This window comes from Zonotrichia leucophrys, chromosome 9 (genome assembly GCF_028769735.1).
Source record: "Zonotrichia leucophrys gambelii isolate GWCS_2022_RI chromosome 9, RI_Zleu_2.0, whole genome shotgun sequence".
Classification (NCBI taxonomy): domain Eukaryota; kingdom Metazoa; phylum Chordata; class Aves; order Passeriformes; family Passerellidae; genus Zonotrichia; species Zonotrichia leucophrys.
This window is the reverse complement of record NC_088179.1, coordinates 8,722,597-8,728,624: the sequence shown is the minus strand read 5'-3', so window position 1 is coordinate 8,728,624 and position 6,028 is coordinate 8,722,597.

Here is a 6,028-nt window from a genome sequence, read left to right as displayed (position 1 = left end):
AAAGATTCCTGCTGAGCAGGAGAACTCTCCTGGCTAACCCAACCACACCTGCCTTCAGTTCCTTGCATCTCATGGAGGTAAGGAGCACAAGTAACAATGGAATAGTTACTGGGCTGTAAACAATTACAGTGACATCTGCATTGGTTTGTCTTCCATCTGTCTTGGATATGGTTTGTCCTGTAAAAATAGAGAAATGTTGCCTCACAGAAACTACAGAGCCAGGATCTGAGGTGGAGTTAATTCACACACAAATTGTTTTTTTCTGACTATTGGGGTGCAAGACATGATCTTTGGGCTCTGGAGTGGTGCAGGATTGTATTTCAGAGTAACAGCTGCTGTTTTAATATCAAAATAAAATTGCAATATGAGAATTAATTTTCCAGTTACTTCTATTTAATGTTTCTGTTAAGAATTCCAATATTTCAGGGTTGGCATTGAAACTGAGCTCCCACAGGACTTACACACAGCAGCAGTGTCTGCTTTGGGCAGCAAACAGGTTTGGGATTAGGTTTGGGCAAGAAAAAAATTGCAGTGACATAAGCTTTCAGGTTTACTTTAGCACAGTTTCTGTGTAAACAACTTTCAGTCCCTTCTGTTAGTCCTGAAATAACTTGTAAAATAAGATGATTGCTTTAGAGCACGAACAGTGAGTAACTGGGTATTTTGTTTTTTTCCCCAAAAGTGGACAGTGAAGAGGCTAAATAATAATCATTATTTAGCCTGCTGGAGCCAGGACTACCTGCCCAAGCTGAGCTCTGAACAAACAGGGGCAATGCTACACCTCACAGTTTCTCCTGGTGAGCCTCAATCGTCTGCAGTACAAGGGTGAATTATGTCACCACTCAGAAAAAGGGGAGTTCAGCTCTGCCACTCCTAGGCAGCACTTTTTTCCTTTTTTCAATGCTAGAAAAGAAAAGTTAAAATGCAGGTTTGAACAAAGATGCTGGTGCTATTTGCCTATGAACTGGGTAGAGGAGCTTGGAGTGAAAGGAAATGAGTTAAAAGCCTTGGAAGGTGGGAGTCAGGTTAGCTGCTAAAAACTTCCTCTTCAGTAATGCTGTAAAACCACTGTGCTCTTCCATCCTGGGAGCTGAATAAGTATCAAATTTCCAGTCCTGCTTGACAGAGTAATGAGTTCAGTGTGATGTTTTTGCATTAAGTTTAGTGTAGTCTATTAACCCTTAGTGTGGCAGTCTGTTAGCTGCTCTTGGAAGGCTTTGGGCAATCTGATTGCAGTCGGTAGAGGTGGCATGTTAATTGTTTCAAAGTCACCTTTGTCTCTAGGACTGTCAGGTCTATGGTGGATGCTCACACTGCTTGGTGCAGTCTACTCCTCCTTTACTCCCAGCTGCTTCACAGTTGAACTTTGTCAGCCTGGCAAAGCTGAGCTGGTTTTGGGCCCCTAAGCCCTTCAATGTTTGAGGGTAGGAGGGCTGGGAAGGGACCGTCCTCAAGGAAGAACAGAGACCTGAATGTGGGAAGCTTAACTTATCATAGTAATGGATGGGTAACTTCAAACAGGATTGCAGAATTGCTGCCCAGATGGTCTCATTGTCTGCTGTTCCTGGCTGCTCTCCACAGACACCTCAGTTTCTCAGTCTTTAAAAGCACAGATAACACATCCTTTGTAAACCTTTCTGAGGTGGAAAGCCCTGAGAGACTGATTGCTCTTCAGACTGAGACTGAAACCTTGGCAGGAAATGACTGGAAAATGCTTGTGATTACAGTTGCTTTAGCCTAGAGAATAAGTAGAGAGAGAGTTTGGTAGACCTTGCCATGCATTTTCTGAGCCAGAAACATAATGAAGAAAGTAGTTAGTCATGAAGTAATTAACAGGTAAAATAGCAGGCTATTAATCTGCCAAACCATGTCTTAACTTTGTTTTTCTTACTTCAGAGAGCTCTAAAAAGGCTCATTTTCTTTTACAACTTCCACATTTCATTGACATTGTTGATTTCAAATCCTGTTTGCTGGACAGAGTGGAGAGTGTAGGGAAGGGCCAGTTCCTCAGCACGTGTACAGGGACAACTGCAGTTCACCCTTTGGCATCACAGCACATTCCCTGCTGGCAGCCTTCTGACAGCAACCTCTCCATTAAAAACATGGCTGCATTGCCTCCCAGCAGCAACGTGGCATAATAAAGATGAAAATGAGCAAGAAGTTGAAATATCTCTTTTGTAAGCAATATTTTAAAAACTCTCCCTCATACTTCAAAGAAACTAAAACCCAAAGAGCTTAGCCCCACCAGTTTAAACTGTGTGCATTTATTAGTAGTAATAATACCAATACCTGCAGTGGTTGAAACTTGTCTAACATTAATAATTTCCATTATTATGTGGTGCCAGGAAGCTGTGACGTTCTTGTGTTGGATGTGACACCCAGGAGGAGACCAGCTCCTATCAAAGGCTGTAGGGGAACCTAAAGGTGGAAGCTGCCCTCGTTCCCAGGAGGGTGGTGCTGGAGCCAGAGTGCATTCTCCCTGCTCTTGTTTCTGGGCTTGCTGCTATGGCCAGGTGGGCACTGCTCACTCACTAGGTGACACTCTGCTGTGCTGCTGCTGCAGTGGTGATGGGTATATATTGCCAGCTCACAGCAGGATGGCAGCTCAGTGCTCTGCTGTCCTCTCTTTTCTTCAGATTGTGCTCAAGTTCCCAGGAATGCTAATTTTTGCTTCCAAGATCACGGTGAGGATAATTCGTACAGACTGGAAGAAATATTGGGCCCTGTCTGGGATGCATGTGCTGTGCATGGTGCATTAACACAGTGTCATTTCCATTCCAACGTGCTGCCAATGCACAATCAACCCTGATGCGAGGATTATCTTCCCCAAGCCTTTTGGTAAGTCCATGGCATCTCCCCTGAATGCTGGATCCGGGCTCCTAATGCACCACATTCCCTGTAATTAAGTGTATAAGCTCCTGAAGGGCGTTTGTGCAATAGAGGGAGTGAATCAGATGATTTTTCTTTGGGGCACCGAGCACCTGGAGCCTGTGGCCATCAGTTAATTACACTGGCTGTGAGCCACCCTGTCCTAGACAGAAGGGCTGGGTTTGTCTCCTTGGATCACAGGCAGCATTTGTTCCACGTCCAGACTAATGCGTGCTGGCTGGTTTGGGATCGGAACAGGTGGTGGAGAAGGGGGAAGGCAGGGATGCATTTTCTGCTGTATCTGACCAACCTGGGCTATTCTCCCTTCCTGAAATGGCTGAGGTGAGGACACTGCAGTTGGCCTGTTCAAGGCTCTGCTGGCAGCTGTGTGCCCACGGGAAGCACAGCCCCATGTCCCCTTTGTCCCTTCTTGCCCCTGGACCCAGATGGCTACTGGCTGTATCCAGTGGCAATGGGGCACTGTCAGTCCCTCTGAGAAGCAGTGGGACTGCTCCACTTTGGGCTTAAAAAAAGCCCCCAAGCCAAAACAACAACGAAACTATCACCCAAAGAAAAGCCCCCAAACCCCTCTAAATCCATTCTGAGGCAAAATTATGGCACTTGAAGAGTTTTCTTCTGGGTTTTTGTTTTGTTTTGTTTTGTTTTTTTCTTATTGATAGCTCTTAACAGTGTCCTGTAAGCACCAGGACTAAGCAGAGGGGCTGAACAGGTGACTTCCCTGCCTGGCTGCCTCTGCACAAGGCAGTGATTCAGCAGGGGTTCCTCATGTCCTCCTGTCCCCATATCCCCCTGTTCTATACCATACTTCCCCATGTTCCCTTCTCCCCCTGTCCCCATATCCTCCTGCCTCCCTGTCCCCCTTTCCCCAGATCCCCTGTCACCATATACTGCTGTCTCTGTACCCCTGTCCCCATCACCCTAATCTTCTTGTCCCTCTCTCCCTGCCCCATATCTTCCTGTCCTTGCCTCCATAACCCCCTGTCCTCATATCCCTCTATCCCTACATCCCACTGTCCTTGTCACACTCTTCCCATCTCCCTGTCCCCATCTTACCATATGTCTATATCCTGCTTTCCTCATCCCTGTCTCCCTTTATCACTTGTCCCTCTCTCCCCCTCTCCTTCTTCCCCACATCTTCCTGTTTGCACCTCCATTTCCTCTGTACCCCTTTCCCCACATCCTCCTGTCCTCATGTCCCTTTATCCCCCATATCCCCTGTCCCGCTGTCCCTATATCCCCCTGTCTCTATATCCCGCCGTCCCCATATCCTCCTATCCCCGCTCCCCGCGTTCCGGCGGATCCGTCCCTCACGCGCGGGCCCGGCGCGGCCGCAGCGCCCCCTGGCGTCCCTGCGCGCACGGCGCAGCCCGGTGCCGGTCCTCAGCCAGTCCCTCAGCCGGTGCCGGTCCCTCAGGCGGGGCCCCGGTGCAGGAGCAGGAAAACACCGGGGATCAGCACATCCCCCGCTCCTGCGGGACGGGGGTCCCCAGCCAGGAGGCGGAGGAGCCGGTAGAAGGATGTACCTCAAGCCGAAACACCAGCACGTGTCCCTAGCCAAGGTCAGCAGGATGAGTCGCAGATGATGAGGCCAGAGGGAATGTCTCATGTGATAAGAAAGGAAGGTTAAAAACAGCTCATAACCACTAGTCATCAAAAAAAGTGTTTGGATAGTAGTTCTTGAAAACATTTCCCTGTGGATGTGCCATCCTAGAGCTGCACATTTATGCATAATCCCTGCTGTGAAGCCTCTGTATGTGAAGAACACCATCTTCCCCTCTTTGGGCAGAGAGCCAGACTCACCTCTGACAACCGGCAGCAGCTAATCAGGTCAGGCTAAAAAACAGAGGCATAAGTGCATATGAGACTGAATAACCAGAGCATTGGACAACAAGGTGCCTTTTGGTGTCTGCTTGGATCACAAATTATCATTCTGACTGCAGAGATGTCCACTGGGCCAAGAACTGCATTGCTGTTCACAAGCACAGGGAAACCTTGCACAGCAAACGTGGTCAAGGCCTGAAGTATTGTGTTTGAAGGATTTTAGATCCAGCTATGCCAGGTATTTTGCTTCAGTGGTCATTGCCTGTTGCTTTGAATATGGGATGATTTGTTAGGCCAGACCTGGAGTAATACCCTTGTCCTCAGTGACCAAGTCACTCTGGAAATACAAAGGAAAAATAAGGAACAGGGAAAAAAACTGAGGCAAAACAAAGTCTATTTAACCACACGTGTCTTTGAAGCTTCAAGCTGGACCCATTCTTCCTGTGCCAGTTTCCTTTGCTGTAGCCAATCTCCCTTACTCGCTTTCTCAGCTACAAAATTCCTCTCTTGGGACAGATCAGGGGAAAGATAATTGCTGTCTGCTGCCCTCCCCCAGGGTCCTGGGGAAGCCTCACTCACCCTCCCTGACTGTGGGTGGGTGACACGGTATGTGACAGCTCATCAAATGACACAATCCCCAGCACCCTGCTCCAGGAGGTTTGTCTGCACCTCATCTTGGAGCTCATCTCTTTGGGCTCAGCTCTGTCTGGGCATTTTCAGTTAAGCCCAGTGTGTGTCGGCTATATCCAAATGCTGGTATTCAGATATAAGACCAAAAACTAAGCACCGAGGGGAGGAATTCTGCTGTTGGTTACCCAGCTACGTGGCCAACATTCCCATGCAGTGAACACAGAGAAAATAACAGCACAAGCCAGCTGCTTAAGAACTTATAGGATGAAGGATTACAGCTGCTTTAACAGACAGAAAGGAGCTAATGTATTTCCTGTGACTACACGTCCTGCCTGAGCCCATATCCCTCCGTTAATTCCCACAGGGGAGCAGCCTTTCCTTTGCCGCCTTGCGGTGGCCGCATGCCAGCGGGGATGGGCAGCGACTGGGCTCCTTCAGCGGGGGTCACGGCGGCGACTTTTCCTGGACAGAGCCCACGGGAGAGGCACAGTAACGCGTGTTTGAGATGGGGACACCGGAGGGGACACCAGAGGGGACACGTTCCACCCCGGGCAGGCGGCGGGAGCCCCCACAGCCGGATTGATTTCTCCGCTCTTCCATGAAATACGGCCCGGTGCCCCTCTATTCCAGGGAGTACGGCTGGCGGCCCGCCCCGCCGTGACGGCAGCGGCGCGCGTGGGCTGCGCCG